This window comes from Chanodichthys erythropterus, chromosome 10 (assembly GCF_024489055.1).
Source record: "Chanodichthys erythropterus isolate Z2021 chromosome 10, ASM2448905v1, whole genome shotgun sequence".
Classification (NCBI taxonomy): Eukaryota; Metazoa; Chordata; class Actinopteri; order Cypriniformes; family Xenocyprididae; genus Chanodichthys; species Chanodichthys erythropterus.
Genome location: NC_090230.1, coordinates 56,955,246 through 56,971,509, shown reverse-complemented (window position 1 = coordinate 56,971,509; position 16,264 = coordinate 56,955,246). Strand labels below are relative to the sequence as shown.

General features: G+C 36.6%; 1 long non-coding RNA gene and 1 pseudogene across 1 annotated transcript; one reads left to right on the top strand and one right to left on the bottom strand.

Moving 5' to 3' along the window:
* Window positions 1-759: 759 nt before the first annotated feature.
* LOC137027642 (uncharacterized) lies at window positions 760-3,442 on the bottom strand. The gene is made up of 3 exons (XR_010896061.1): window positions 3,356-3,442; window positions 2,720-2,927; window positions 760-1,139 (listed from the first exon to the last, which is right to left on the bottom strand). It is a non-coding gene; the product is annotated as an uncharacterized lncRNA (long non-coding RNA).
* A 1,961-nt stretch (window positions 3,443-5,403) lies between these two features.
* LOC137028409 (coiled-coil domain-containing protein 106-like) lies at window positions 5,404-9,027 on the top strand (annotated as a pseudogene).
* The last annotated feature ends 7,237 nt before the right edge of the window (window positions 9,028-16,264 follow it).

Here is a 16,264-nt window from a genome sequence, read left to right as displayed (position 1 = left end):
ACGTCTATTAACCTTAAATTATGATCAAACCGGAATTGCCTATATGTCTGAAACCACTTTACAAACAGTGTTTTCAGCCTCTCAGTATTATTATTTTGGTAACACTTTACAATACGTGTGCACTAATAATCATTAATTCATGCTTAACTAATGCACAGATAATACTGAATTAATGTATAACTCATGATTATCTAAGCTATTCATTAATTATTGCCACATTATCAACTAATAAAGAGTCTGTCTGGTTAATATATTAGTTCATATATGAATTGTTATCAATTAAATATGTCATTGTGGATTAATTACCTAATAACTTATTTTATTAACTAATAGTGTTAATTAACTTGTTAATTACCATAGTGAGCCAAAGCCTTGTATTTCAACTTCCAGGCAAAACAGGTAAAGTAATATGCATTAATATATGATTAATTACTACATTATTTGTGCAAATACATGTGCAAATAACTATAATTACTAAATGATGAGTTAATAATGATGTGCCTCAACAAGTAAAGTCACAACATAATGATATATTCACAAACCATTAACTGATAATTAATTAATGACCATTACTTTGTTTATAAAAGCCATTTATTAAACACAGATTTTTAAACATTGAAGCAATTTCCAAAAACATGTTTCCATAACATTACATTGTGCGTTTTGAAAAACTACTATACAGGATAGTGCTGGCGAATGTCTTTGAACAGTCTACCAAGGGGACCTTGGCTATGTTTGTCAGCCAGCCAGTGAGTCCATTCAATGACTGAGAGGTGTTGCTTCAGGATTTTTTCTGTTCTGTTTCCTCTAAGTCTCCAAATAGTAGATTTGTACTTCAACCATGCTCTCTCGAGATGCTGGGTGTGGGCTCCACTGTGGGGATCCACGAACCACTGTCTGTGATTGACTCTAAAGTGAGTGTAGCCCATGGCAGCTAATGCACCTCTATAAGCTCTCCATTCGTCACTTATAATGGTGGTTCCAGGTCGCACATGCTTAACCACAATTGGTACAAGATTCTGCCTTCCTCTTCTCTTTACAAGCCGTAAGACTGGATGTCGTCGCTCATCCTTTACTCCTAGTATGCCAAAGACCCACTTTTTTCGTCTCCAAGTTGCGGCTGCCCTCCCTCTGCCATACTGTAAAAAAAAGTTATATTAAATTATATCATATTGGGTCTACAAAGACATGACACACACAAAGATATATATATATATATCTCAATGGCAAAAGTTAAAAAATGGCTTCCAAAACAAAACAAAAAAATCACTCAAAAATCATATGTGTGTTTAGTATACCAGTAATGGATCAACATATGTATTATATACTATTAATTACAAACAAAAAAAATTGTCTCTGCTGTCATTTGCTCTAAGTTTGCAGAAGTTAGTATTAAAGATGGGAGCAAATGCAGTTACCATAGATAATAATGAGAATTGAGAACGGTAAACAAACTGATTTAATACACAAAAGTGATTATTAAAATACAATGAATGAAAATTAAAGCACAACCTACAATTTCCTAAATTTCGAGGTCACTGCTTAAAGTTATCCAAACAGGAGTGAAAGCACAGTTTTAAGCATATTTATAGGCAATGTTAGTTAAACATATTGTGAAGCATGGTATAGATGATATAGACACTTATCAAAATTAAAGAACACTTTCAGATAACTTCCAGTTATTGGTATTAATCTGGTACCCGGTGCTAATTTTACAGTATCTGACAAAGCCTATTTAACTGGCAGTCTAACTTTCCAGCTTTCACTGACATTGCAAGATGGTGAACCATTCTAAAGTGACAGCAAGTTGTCCAGATGAAGGCCAAAGGGATGACCCTTTCAGCCATAGAAAGAGAAGTTGGTCATTACAGTTGGTCAATATTGCATCTTTACAATGTCACAAACTCATTCAAGTCCCCCTAAAAGGCTGGTCGCCCACGAAAGACCAATGCACAAGAGGACAGGATACAGAGAATCTCAATGGGCAATCAGATCAACACTGCAGCTGGAAATTCTCACCGGTTAAGCTCTGAACAGGGTAAGGATCTACCTCGGCAATACAGTTTCTCGACATTTAAGAAAATTTGGACTGAAAGCCCACTCTGCAGTGAACAAACCTCTCATCAACATGCTAGACTAACTTTTGCTGAGGAGCATGTTGTGTGGACAGAGAAGAACTGACCCAAAGTTCACTTAATCTGAAACCATTGAAATAATTAAATGGCCAGTCCAGAGTCCTGGTGACAAAGTTATGGCTAAGAAACCCATTACAGTGAGCAAACTGTGGAAGAGACTGGAAGAAGAGTAGGGAAAGAACAGAGAGAGCAGAGACTGGCCTCAGATGTGCTGAAGTCATTCAAAGTAAGGGTCTGTACAGTTCCTACTAATGTTTGACTGCTGCCTATAACCTTTAAAAATTTCAAATGTAATCTTTCTTTGTCCTACAATCATTGCGGTTCTCTAATTTTTGTGTTTTCCACAAAATGAAGCTTTTTGTTGCGAAGTGCTTTGGTTATTTTGTAAAACACTGTTCTACTAGCATGGCCACAACTAAAATTCCTTCAAATTTTGAACAAAGAAGAACATTATTTCTGAAAAAATCAAGTGTTCATAAATTGTTCTCTAGTTTTGATCTCCACTGTAGGTTACTACTTTGTGACTTCACAAGGTGAATATTTTCATAATGGACAGAACACTGTGCTGTCATCCTTGAACTCACCTTACGTTTATGACGAAAGCTGCTTTCATCAATAACAGCAAATTCTCTGGGATGTCCAATAATTTGCCCACTTCTTCGTGTATGGCGCCTCATAGCACACCTGCAAACCTTTCTTAATGCTGCAGCCATCTTGGACATAGTTCGGGAACTTCTTGCAATTCCATCTTGCTTCATGTCGATTTGTCTGAGATGCAAGCCCTGAGAAAACCTGGTAATAAATAGTAAATAAGTGCATAGCTTAGTTATTTTTCATATTACTGACTGCTTCACTTAACATGCCCAGAAGCTACAGGGTGTTTTAAATACACACACATAAAAATGATGTTGTATATTTAATCCAGTATGGATATTCCAGGACTCACATGAGTCATGACAGGTAAAAGAGAATCAACTAAAAGGTAACAGAACTATAATCATAAGCACATCTACATTGAATTAGAATGCAATTTGTTTTGTTGTAATTGGAAAAATGCAATCCTAGATCTATTACATTTTTTTTTTTTTTTTTTGGTCAAAGTGTTCCAGTAATTTTATTTACTTATTTATTAATTGATTCATTGCTACAAGTTAGTCCCTAAGCCAGGTCAATGTGTAGCCTACTGAAGACCACATGGGTTGGGAAAAGTGTTGACTTACCGGTAAATAAATGTCATCCATGAAGACAGGGATTTTTTTGAATTCTGAAAGAGTGATTTTGCTCTGACAGTCCTACTGCATTTTCTGCCTCTGTGGCTTTGATGTCTGCATTCCCTGGATAAATCATAAGGAAATGTTAAAACAGTGTTAAATAATAATATCTAGATACATCATCTGTACTTTAAATATAATTAAAAGTATTTATTTCTCTGTGACCATTTCTATTATGTAATAGCCAATACAAAATGTATAGCATTGTGAATGTTTATATGGTTGTTAATGAATAATACACTAAATATAATTTTGGCTTTAATAAGATTTTCCCAATAAATATGCAGGAATAAACCTATGTCCTCCATTATTCCTGTGCATTCTAACAACAAAGCACTTGAATGCAACAAACTCGCATTCACGATTTTTAAAGTGGGAATTAGAAAATGTCTGATAGCATGTGAAGGCAACATACTTGCATCGCATTATGTTTTCATTAACTTGCGTGTTATATAATTTTCTGTCGCTATGTGGGCGCACAGTTTTTTCTGTATTTTGGTCAAATTATCATGTTAAGAGTAAAGATGTAAAGATAACACTTAAGGTGCCACTGGATGTGAAAACAAACAACATATGCTAGACTAAGACACTCTTCTCCACTTCTTAAATACAAAAAAACAAAAACAAAAAAAAAACATCTTTTATAAATATAGTATTTCTTGAGTAAAGAAAACGCTGTATTTATTCAAACAGCAGTCTTTATTTACCTTCAGACTGCAAACAAGGTGAGATGCTCAAACCACATGCAGCACATAGAGGCGGGTGGAGTAAGTTTGAGGAGCCAATGGAGTTATGAGGTTTAGGAGCAAGCTCTCTTTACCACGTTTCATTGGTTAAATATTTGCATAAAAAATGAAAAGTAATGAAATAGAGATACGACTGCGACTGTATTCTAGTTTTAGTTTCTAAAGCAATACATCCATTTTAGATCACTTAAGCAGGGTTTTTTATTAGAGTGAAAGAATATTACAATTTTAAAAAAAATTACATTATTCTCTTCGTAACTGCCAATTTTTGTAAAATTGGAAAATGGTTCACTACAGTCTAACTGCTACAGACTGCCTAATGTTACACCGTGTCTACAGACGCGACAACCTGACCGTTTTAATGCACAGTTACCACATAAAATAGTATTTGAAAGGTCAAATAAAATCGTGCCAGGGGAAATGTGCAGATCTAATACAACCTACCAGTGAAAGCCGTCTGATGTATCGTGGCGTCTTTTCATTTTCATGCCACGACCACAAATCTGACACAACATCTTCCTTGCTAGAAGTCTCTTTTTCTGTAGCCATTTTACGAGTCTTGCATTAGTCCTCTTTGTTGGCTTATCGATCAGCAGAAGTAACAGCTCTGTCGTTAGATTCATTTTTAAGCAGTAATCCAAATGTAACCAATCGTCTGTGAAACTGACTTCTTGACCTCATTACCCTAAATTTAGCCGCGAAGATGCGGAGCATTAACCCTTTTCGCATTTCCGGAATTCTCAGCATCGGAAGTAACGTTTAGTTAAAAAAAAAATGCAGGACACCGTTTCCACAACTTTTGGAAATATCACAATGACGTTAACTAAGTTTTATGTCAAGGTAATAAGTGGTATAATTAAACATTTAAAAATGAAAAATGTTCTTTCTTTTCTTTTCTTTTTTTTTTTTAACTACAAGAAAAGCAAGTCAGGCCATCACCTGGCCACCCATATGAACTGCATAGTACTGAACATGAAGGGGGGTGTAGGACTAAATATTTTGCGAATTTTAAACGAAGTTCAAATATATGGAATAGCACCCACTTTGACATTAGTGACATCATTTGACAACAGCAAAGATGTACAAGATCCACCTGAGCTCCACGTTATGTTTAGGGGGGAGCGCCAGGCCACTGTGATTAAAGTGGAACCAATGATTCCTGATGAGGATGACGGTCAGAATCATCTGACAGAACACACGCAGCAAGACGCGTGCGAGCACTTGGAGGCATACGGCGGCGTTACTGTGACAGCCATGGCAAGCAGTAGTAAAAGAAGTAAGCGGATAAATCGTAAAATACCATCTAAATATAGTTCTGATGTATATGGTGAGTTTTAAAACTTTAGCAGTCATGTTTGATACACTTGGTTAAAGTAGGCTAACATTCGGTATAACGTGCACATGGCAGAGGCCGACTTGTACTGCTAGCTTGTTATTGCAACAAAATGTATGGAAGCTTATTTCCACCACTAAATAAAAGATTAAAAAAAAAGTTTGAATAATCTGCGAGTTAAGTCAGAATTGCGTGACATAAAGTCACAATTCTGACTTTTTTTCTTTTAGTTCTTATCACGCAATTCTGACTTTTTAACTCTAAATTCAGATTTATTTATTTTTTCAAAATTGAGAGATGAAAACTCGAGTTATAAAGTAGGAATTGCATGATAAAAAGTCACAATTCAATAAAGTCTTTTCCTCATAAGTGAAAACAGTTTCTCACAATTCTCACAATTCTGAGAAAAAAAATTAAGAAATGCGAGATTTAAACTTGTAGTTTTGACATTTTTCTCTCACAATTGTGAGTTTATATCACGCAATTCCGACTTTATTCATCGCAATTACCTTTTTAATTAATTAAATCATTTATATTTATTTAGTGGTGGAAAAAAGATTCCATAATAAACAACCATAATGTATACTGTTTATATATATAATTTGCAATGAAACAAATTGGATGGAAACTGTTTTCATGTAATAATATGTCTTTGCCAACCCCTTATTATACTCTCCATACTCCTCAGAGATTCCAGTCCGCAAACCTGCTCAGGAGGAGGTCAAGAATGATGTGCAAGGTCAGTATCTAGAGTAATGTCAGGACTAAACATTGATTGCACCAGTTGAGCCAGACATCTTCAGAGATAAATCTTACAGTACTTTCTTAACCTTAAGAAATAGTTTAACCAAAAATGAAATTTAATGAAATTAAATGTTATTTACCCACATCATCCAAGATTTCCTTTATTCTGTCAAATTTAAATTAAGATTTTTAGGAAAACAGCTCTCTAAGGTCATTTCAGTGGGCACCAAAACTTCAGTGAGTTCAGTCTTTTTCTGAAGCAATTCAAATGGTTTTAGGTGAGAACAGCCAACAATATAACTAATGTTTACTGTAAATATTCGTATGAACAGCCATCAGCATTCTTTATAATCAAAACACATGTGGATGACTGAACAATTACAGTATAATGTAGTTATAATTTAAATGGTTCTCACATTAATTGTTCAGAGAACATTTATTAAACAAATGTGTGTGTATTTGGTGTGTGTGTATTTTTTAAGCCTTTTGGTGTACATTGACTTCTACTGAAAGGACCTCAAAGAGCTAATGCTTCAGTTTTGTTTAGCACAACAAAGAAAGTTGTACACTTTCTTTTCTATTAAGCAATGCCTAATACTTAATAGATTCGCCAAATGTGTAGCAAAAGGCATCTAAAATCTAAAACTAGGCGGCTGGGTAAATGCATTTCCTTGGTAGTATACAGCACTATTGTTTAGTAGCCATTCAGACTGTCTGTCCTTGTTGTTATCATAAATGTCTATGTGTAAATGTCAGGATAGCCTGTTGTGATAAATTAAAAATAAAAGGATATTGCAACTTTCATAGTAGGAGATGCATTAAACTGTAATGCTGTTTTGGTGCGGATAGCCTACTGGTTGCTGCGCTGACATATGGCAAACCTGCCTTCATGCACCACACGAGTTCGATTCGTGTCTCGACGTCCTTTGCTGATCCTGCTCCCGTCTCTCCACCTAATGATTTTCTGTCTGATTTTTACTGTCCTGTCCATATAAAGCACAAAAAGCCCATAAAAAATAACTAAAAACTTTAATAATGTATTTCTGATGCAAATATTTCATAGTCACCTGTTTGATCATGCATACATATTCGTCTTTGATTTGTCTTTTAGAAGAGGCTCCAACCGCCCAAATAACTCTTTCCAAAACAAAACATACAGTTGAGATGCTGAAAGAGAAGATCCATGCTCTGGAGGAAAAAGTGGAGTCTTTGACTGAAGAGAGAAACTTTCTCAGAGAGAGACTGGAAGATGGTAAGTTCCGCACGTCCTGACATTGCTGAGTTAGATGCGTTCCTGGGTCAACATATTTTGTTGATCCTAGAACAACATTCTAGTCTGAAAATTTAGTCTTAACCCTATTCCTACCCCTAAACCTAACCCTACCCATAAGTTATCCCAAAAATCAGAAGGAAATGATAGATGAATAACACTGATGTAGAAGATCCAATTCATGATTTTAAGCCCAAACTTGTCTGTAAACTTGTCCCTCAAATCTGATTAGTTGATTTTAATGTTGTTCCAGGATCAACAAAAATGTTGACCCAGGAACATGTTGAACTCAGGTCAGCAATATCAGGTTATGCTTAAGTTCCCCCTCCACTCCTGTGGCACAAAAATTGAATTACTGATTATTGTGCAACTGAAAAGAAAGGTTGCCCAAACACTTGAAATATAAATTAAAAATAATTAACCCATACTGTCCTCTTGGTATGTTGTTTATTAAAAAAACTGTTTAATTTAGTTGATTTCTGTGTGAATAATACATGTACTTCCTGTATGAGGATGCAGTAAATGGGGGCAATACAGTGAGGGTCCAAACAGCTTTAAACCATCTCTTTTGATTTGAGTCCTCCATCCGTAATATCAAATCCTCATCACACCCTGCTTGTTTAACATGGCTGTCCAGTGGCCATTACATTCATTCTTATGTTTATTAAAAAAAAAAAAAACTTTATTTAATCATAACTTTATCATATACTCACTGATATATGATAGATAGATGGATAGATAGACAGACAGACAGATGCTTTTTTATTTCTGTAGTTCAAGACTCAAAGAAGATATAATTATCTGTATATCTTGTTTTGTCTGTCACAGCCCTTAAACTGAAAGCTGAAATTCCAGAACAGTCCCAGAACCCTACAGCATTCCAGCTGGAGTCATCTGAAGATGTTGTATCTTCAGATGACTCTGATGACTCTGATTCGTCTGAGCCTTCACGAAAGAAGAAGTATAAAAAGAAATCAAAAAAGAAGAAATCAAAGAAAGCACAGACCGGCGATTTCAAAAGAGGTACTACAAGTTACCATTGCCACCTAATGTATGCACAGAGACCACAGCTAGTTTAGGTTGGCATTGGCTTGAAATCAACCTATGGACTTAAAAATACCTTATTTGTATATATTAGTGTTAGTAGTGGTAGCATGCTTTGTCTATGGAATGATGTGTCCTCATTTGCATTTCTGTTCTTTCATGCATTTTTTCCAGTAAGAACTCCTGAGGAGTCTGTGTTTCGGTACCAGAAAGTCCTCCGACTTGTCAAAAGTGGCTCAACAAAGGCGGATGCCTATAACAGTGTGGGGGTGGATCGCAACACCATTGTCAACCAAGCACCAATTGCAGAGCTGGCTGCTGTTAGCCCAGACCTATTCAAGGTCCTGAGGGCTGGTTTCAAAAAGGGGACAGTCTGCAAAAATTTGCAGAAAAATGTATGGCTCAATGCATCTTGGAGCCAAATGCAAGTCAGATCAGTGCCATGAAAAAAGCAAATGACCTGCTAGACATTCTGAAAAAGTAAATTTTGCATTAGACCTGTTCGTCAGGACATGTTAAGCAGTATTGTTACTGGTTATGACTGCTTTTGGTACTAAATGACTAGTGGTGCTAAATAAGAATTTAAAATAGTCAATGAAACAATGATCTGTCAGACATTCTGGAAAAAAAATAGTAAAGTTATATTACCTGTTTCTCATAGTTCTAAGGACATTTTAAGCAGTGTTGTTACTGGTTATGACTGCTTTTGTTCTTGTGCTACTAACAAGAATTTAGAATAATCTTCCCTTTTTGCTTTAATTTTTTTCTCTTTATTACAACTCATCTAATGAGTTTTTTTTTTTTTTTTTTAAATGATTAGGCTAATGGTTGTCATAGAAAGGGGAGCATTTATTTAATTTTATGTTTTGTAAATGTTTTAATGATTTGTTTTAATGTAATGTTATGGAAACTTGTTTGGAAAGTCCTTCAATGTTTAATAATCTGCATTTAATAAATGACTGTTATAAACAGTGATGGTCATTAATTAATTATTAGTTAATGGTTTGTGAATATATCATTATGTTGTGACTTTACTTGTTGAGGCACATCATTATTAACTCATCATTTAGTAATTATAGTTATTTGCACATGTATTTGCACAAATAATGTAGTAATTAATCATATATTAATGCATATTACTTTACCTGTTTTGCCTGGAAGTTGAAATACAAGGCTTTGGCTCACTATGGTAATTAACAAGTTAATTAACACTATTAGTTAATAAAATAAGTTATTAGGTAATTAATCCACAATGACATATTTAATTGATAACAATTCATATATGAACTAATATATTAGCCAGACAGACTCTTTATTAGTTGATAATGTGGCAATAATTAATGAATAGCTTAGATAATCATGAGTTATACATTAATTCAGTATTATCTGTGCATTAGTTAAGCATGAATTAATGCTTATTAGTTCACACGTATTGTAAAGTGTTACCATTATTTCTGCATTGCAAACAACAAATAGTAACAAAAATATTGGGATAAAAGTTTATAGTCCTGATATAGTCTAAACACTGACTCAAAATGAGTAGTTATTGAAATTAATGTTGCGCTTCAAATAAAGATTGTATCTTTTACATTATTACACCTGTAGTTGGGGAATCATAAATTATCATATATATTATCATATTATCATATATATCATATATTATCATAGAATCATATATTCTGACTTTCATTCCATATATATATATATATATATATATATATATATATATATATATATAATATATATATGCTTAGGCCTATATGCATTTATCAAATTTTAGATATTTATAAAAAAATACTAATTTATAACATTAAATAGAACATTTTGACTGAACCTCAAGTAAATTAGGCCTACATGTTATTTTGTTTAGTTGTCTAATGCTTCAGAATTGTGGGAGAGCATCTATATTTAAAAGCATTTCTTTATATTAAAGTCCAGGTTCAAAATATGAAGCATTCCATTGTAAACGTATGGAACTTAAACAGACTTTTAGAAATGAAACAGGAAGTGTTTGTCAGATCTCATAACAGGTTTATCAAGAGAACGCAAAAGTTTTGCGAGAGAACACATAACTTTGCTAGAGAATGCAAAAGCTTTGGAAAAAAAGGTTCCTCCCATCCCATTTGTTTTTCACCACAATGTCCCTTTAGGGGCTCTGTAGTTCATAAATACAGCTGTAAATGTTTTATTCTGGATTTATAAGCATATCAATAATGTGTTTAATAATTTTATTTTTATACTTTATTAATGATCAATATTATTTTTGAATTAAGTATTAAATTATTTACAAACCAGTTATTTATGAGTTGTCAGTGGTTCATAAGATCATTTAGATAGTGTAAGTAAATGATTAATAAACAATTTAAATATACATTTATACATCTTGTTATTTAGACAAATTAATAGTTACTCTGTGTTAATAAATGTTTTATTAACACATTCATACAGTAATTCATGATTAATTCAGGTAGTTATAAAACATTTAGTAGGTGTCAGTTATTATTATAGATGAGACGATTTTGTCGTAAAGTATTACAAAGGAGATTTAAAGGCTAAGTTATTTTCTAAACATGAAAAGGAAACAAACACAACACAGAATGATACATGGAAATATTTATTTCAAGATGCAAAAAATGAAACTGTACACTTGATAAAAATAAACCTCTGCAATGTCATTAAAAAATAAATAAATAAAAATCCCGTACACCTCCAGAAAACATAACTGTGCAGTAAAATGAAACTAAGCCTTTGCAATCTGATATACTTGGTTGAGTTCGATGATGGTGACATAGTCCACTGGTTGTGCTGGGTAATGATGCAGTGGGGAAAGGAGCCAGAATTTATTTCAACAGCCTTGAACACAAAGCTCTGTGGGACTCTGATCTCCTGGAGCACCAAAAGGTCCTAAAATCTGGAACACGCAGATGAAGCCCTGGCGTAGGTGCAGAAACATGCAGATAAAGGTACCTTGAAGTGAAGGTTTTCTCTCCTGAGCTTTTGTTGCAAATGTCTATGAGTCTTCTGCCCCTCTGGGCCAGACACTCAGAACTTGGTCAATCCGCATTTGTCTCTCTGTAGTTGTTATTGTCTCACTGGACGAAAACTCTGAATGTAGTGTTTATTAATGTCTCTTTCCTCACAGGCTGGAGGCTCAGAACTTGGTTGTATCTGTTGCTGCCTCACAAGCTGTAGACTCAGATCATGGGATCTGTTGTTGTCTCTCTGGACGAACCAGAGGCTCAGAACGGTGTTGTATCTGTTAGTGTCTCTCCCATTACAGAACAGACTCAAAACTTGGTATATCTGTTAATGTCTCACTCCTTACAGTGTTGAGACCCAGAACTTACTGATCTGTCTGTCTCGCTCTCGAGGAGAGACTCAGAACAAGAATGTGTTGTATCTGTTAATGTCAATCCCCTTACAGGACAAACTCAGAACGGTGTTGTATCTGTTAGTGTATCAGCTTCACAGGCTGGAACTCAAAACAAGGAGTTTCTGTTGAAAAGATACATTTTTCCATTTCCGATTAGGAGGAGATTGCAATTTGGCACTTCCATTTGAGTGCTACATTTGGCTGCTGCAATCAGAGGGGACACACACCGTGTCGCCCACCCTTCTTTCCCCTATTGCATAAGCACAAAATTGAAAGTCTTTAAAGTGTCTTTAAAGTTTACCAATGCATTTCTCACTTTGCAAACCATCACCAGAATACCTTTGGCAATATTCTAAGATTCTGAACAAATAGAGACCAAACATGATGGGAAAAGATTGTCATGCATTCATTCATTTGTACATTAACAGCTGAAGTTGTGTAAGATGTTGCATTACATGTAGCTGTCACTGAGAATACTTATTTACGTGAATAAGTATGAAATGGATGTGTGTAGATTACATCAGTTTCAAGGTTTCCAAACAGTTATGAATGGATTTGGATCTTTGTTTCACCCACTGCTGCTGAGGTCCTGAGGCAGTCACAGTCCAACATTAGGAATTAGTCTCTAGATGGGTGAATGGCAGAAACTGCATGTGGACCAATGAGAAGTCATGTCCTTCCCAGGCTTGGTACCAGAGGTCTTCTTCTTGCCCTCTAATAGGTATCTGGCTGTTGTCCTAGCATTTTTATCTGATGGCGTTGGGCAGTTTGTTTGTGTTAGTCCACCAAGATCCAATTAAAATGTAGCAAACCTTTGTCCACTTTAAATTTCAAATTGCCAATTCCAAATACTTAATTTGAAGATCCGAGACATGTTTACAGGTCATAAACAGCACTACAACCAATATGACATATGTTGAGCTCAGAAGGAACAATGAACAGGCTGCCTGGAAACACAAATCCCAGTTGTTCTACAGTTGTCAACATACAATGGTAGAAAAAAAAACAAAAAACAAATCTACCCAAAATGTTTTAGCTGACAGGAGACAGATCACATCTCCACTCCTGTAGCTCCACATGTACATAAAGTTTAACTTTGTAATGTTGTCAGGGATACCCTAAAGGGATATGATGATGGTAAAAAAAAAAGTGAGATGGGGTGAAAAATTATACTTTAATGCTTTTGTGTTCACTAGCAAACTTTGCGTTAGCTCGCAAAAAAAAAAAAAAAAAAGTCACTCCTCTGAGAACACCAAAGTTTTGCAAGAGAATCACAGACCAAAAAGAAAATAGCATTGCATGTAAAGCAGAAAAAGAATAATGTTAAAGTTTAGGAAGGTTTTAGACTTGAGTAAATGTTTAAATAAAATGCAACATCAGATCACACATATATGTATACAGCTATGGAAAAAATTAAGAGACCCCTTAACATTGATTTCTGAACTTGGAGTGGTCTCTTAATTTTTTCCATATTTTATATATATATATATATATATATATATATATATATATATATATATATATATATATATATATATATATATATATATATATAAGGATTTGAAATAAGCTATTGCTTATTTTAGTAGGGTGAATTAAGGACATTTTTTTTTTTTTTTTCAATTCATCTCTATGGCAAAAAGCATCCCAATCACCCTGAATTCACCCTAGATGTAAATAGCTGCCTTTATATTTTTTTCTGTTATATATATATATATATATATATATATATATAGTGTTACACGTTACATCTACTTACTCTAGTAATAACAATTTAATATATGTATTTACCCTAAAACAAACCCTAATCCTGTAGCCCTATAGTAAGCAGTGATGGGAATAATGGCGTTATAAATAAACGCCGTTACTTTTTTCAATAACGAGTAATCAAACAAATTACTTTTTCTCCCATTACAACGGCGTTACCATTACTGGCAAAAAAAAAAATTTGCGTTACTATAATTAAGCTCACTGAAGAGTTGTTTCTCTATTTTTTCTCTGGTGTGTGCTGTGGTTAGTCATACACAAATATAATTAGATAGATATAAAGATCCATTTTGAGGGTTATATTAGCTGTGTGAACTTTGTTTATGCAATGATAGAGTCGAGAGCTCAGTAGGGGGCTGAGAGCGCGAGCAATGAAAGGGGCCGCAGCCTGAATTGGCGCATTTCTAATTATGCCTCAAAATTTAAAAAAAAATTATTAAAAACAATCTATGGGGTATTTTGAGCTGCAACTTCACAGACACATTCAGGGGACACCTTAGACTTATATTACATCTTGTAAATAAAAAAAAAAATCTCTATCTCTACTTTTTTTTTTTTTTCCTTACCCCAAATGTTTGAATGGTATTATTGTTTCCACAAAAATGTTAAGCAGTAAAAACTGTTTTCATCATCAGTTGGGAAAGAAATCGGATGCTTTTCAGGATTCGTGGCCATGCATTAGGTCTTAAAGGGGCAGCAGCCTAATACAGTAGAGCTGCTGCTGTCTGATTTCTGAAGGATCATGTGACACTGAAGAATGGAATAATGATGCTGAAAATTCAGCTTTGGTCACAGAATAAATTACATTTTACAATGTATTTGTCATGATCACCGTCTGTTCCTGTCAGTTCCCGGACTACATCTCCCATCATCCTCTCTGCCACTCACCTGCACACACTTCACACTAATCACTTATCACCACACCCAGCTGCAGCTCATTACACGGACTATAAAAGACTCATACACACACCACCTCACTGCTAGGTCTTGTTTTCACTTGTGTTACACTTCCAAGCGTTTCTCCTGTCTCTCTGTCTGTTCCGGTTCCCGTTACTGATCCCCGTCTGGTTCTATTGTTCTGTGATTGATCGCTGCCTGCCTTTTGACTACTGCCTGTTATCTGACTACGTTCCTGCCTGTCTCTGATGTTCCTGTTTGCCCCGTTTGACCATGCCTGTACGACCACGCTCAACATTTAATAAAGCTTTGCATTTGGATCCCTACCTGAGTCCCGCCTACGTTACAGAAGACCTAGCCACATCAAGATCCAGCAGCTTTGTTGGGCGTCCTAGTCCCAGCATGGATCCTGCAATGCGCCTTGTAGGCCTTCGTCAAGGTAACTGCACCCTGGAGGCACATATTCAGATATTCTTGGACATTTCTCATTTTTCTGATTTACCGGACTGTGCCCTGATTGACTTTTTTGCCCATGGACTTAACGAACCTCTTAAGGGGTATTTAATCGCTAATGGTCCCCGAGGGACGTTTATGGAATTCTTGGACTTTGCCCTGCTTACCGTTGGTTCACGTTTTACTGTGGGTGTCGCGGAGGAACGTGAAACCTCGTCTCTTCATGTAATGGCGGCTACCACAACAACACCAAGTCAAGTCTCCGCTGATCTTCCAGAGCAACGTCACGTCTCCGCTGATCTTCCAGAGCAACGTCACGTCTCCGTTGATCTTCCAGAACCAAGTCACCTCTCCGTTGATCTTCTAGAGCCACGTCACGCCTCCACTGATCGCCCAGAGCAACGTCACGCCTTCGCTGATCGCCCAGAGCAACGTCACGCCTTCGCTGATCGCCCAGAGCAAAGTCACGTCGCCGCTGATTGCCCAGAGTCACGTCAGGTCTCTAGATCAGTCCGGGAGCGGAGAGGGTTGCGTTCCAGTGTGACCGATCCACCGTTGATTTCAGTCCGAGCAGCTGGCATCCCCAAGTCTCCGCCAGCCACTTCGCTCTCAAACCCGCCGGCCGCTTCGCACTCAAGCCCGCCGATCGCTTCGCACTCAAGCCCGCCGGCCGCTTCGCTCTCAACCCAGCCGGCCGCTTCGCTCTCAAGCCAGCCGGCCGCTTCGCTCTCAAGCCAGCCGGCCGCTTCGCTCTCAACCCAGCCGGCCGCTTCGCTCTCAACCCAGCCGGCCGCTTCGCTCTCAAGCCAGTCTGCCGCTTCGCTCTCAAACCTGCCGGTTTCAACGCTCTCAAGCTCTCCGGTTTCAACGCTCTCAAGCTCTCCGGTTTCAACGCTCTCAAGCTCGCCTTTTTCTACGCTCTCAAGCTCGCCGGTTTCAACGCTCTCAAGCTCGCCGGTTTCAACGCTCTCAAGCTCGCCGGTTTCAACGCTCTCAAGCTCGCCGGTTGCTATGGACTCTTGTACGCCGATTGCAGTGGACTTAAGCACCCTGGACGCGATGGACGAAATGGCTGCTTTGCCAGTGCCCACGGGCAAGATGGCCGCCCCTGCGGTGCTCAAGGATGCAGGGGTTGTTCCAGCCATTGAGTCCGCTCCAACCAGTGAATCCGCTCCAGCACAGCCTGCTCTCCTGGTCTGTCCTGTCTTGGCCCAGAGGGCTGTGCTCACTT